Source organism: Diaphorina citri, unplaced genomic scaffold (genome assembly GCF_000475195.1).
Source record: "Diaphorina citri unplaced genomic scaffold, Diaci psyllid genome assembly version 1.1 scaffold1093, whole genome shotgun sequence".
NCBI classification, from domain to species: domain Eukaryota; kingdom Metazoa; phylum Arthropoda; class Insecta; order Hemiptera; family Psyllidae; genus Diaphorina; species Diaphorina citri.
Window position 1 is genome coordinate 49,624 of NW_007378522.1, and position 946 is coordinate 50,569.

Sequence of the window (946 nt, forward strand, 5' to 3'; positions counted from 1 at the left end):
TTCAGGTATACGCCTGTCAGGATCAGTTCAGCCTGATGAACATACACACCTATCATGTAACGCTGATCCAGGTGTCAGCCTGTCGTCAGGGTCTAACCTGATAGTGGTGTCTTGGCACTTACCTTCGTGGAGTCGAATTTAGATGGTAAGATAGCTACCTCACATGTCACGAAAGGGACCAAATCACAACTGGTGAGAGACAGCTTATGAAATATTTGTGGTTGGGGAAATATAATTTCGCCAAATGTCAACTTACGACCGAAAAATAACGGGGGAAAACCATAGATAACAAACATAGTGAGGTTTGTGGTAAGACCTTATTTACTGGTGTCATCACACAAATACAAAAAGGAACACCTTTTCCATGAGCTTAACAATTTTACATACAGGGTGTAACGAATAAGTTGGGGGTCAACTTGATTTCAATTGTTTTCCTAAGGGGTTTTGTCCCTAGTCCCTTTAGCCTGCGCTATTGGTTCTTTCATGGATGGGGCGTTTTCACCCTCCATTTAGAATTTTGGGCAACAGAGTGGTCTACTAGTGGGCCATTTTATCATGAAAAGCACTCCTTAACAAATATAAAAGAGCCCTTTTTTAAATAATAAGCCTTTCTTTCCCTTTACGCACCTCTATCTGTCTCGGCCCAAGTGGTCAACTCCTTCTAGTCAAGGTATGAAACATTTCCGTAGGTTGTCAGTCGCGCCCTAGTAAGGAGCAAAAATACCACCCTGCGTGGTCCTCTTCTAAATGCGACCTTCTATTAAATGGTTGTAACCGCCATATTATGGGTACGTTTAGTACATAGGTTCTGCAGTGGGCGTAGACGGTAATGTATGGCGTGTATTGGGCGGCCATACAACTCAAAAAGTTTCCACTCTAAGCCCATAAAAGTATTAAATGTGGCAGTACTGTGGTGGGACATCTGGTAGACCTTGGCATGAGCCCA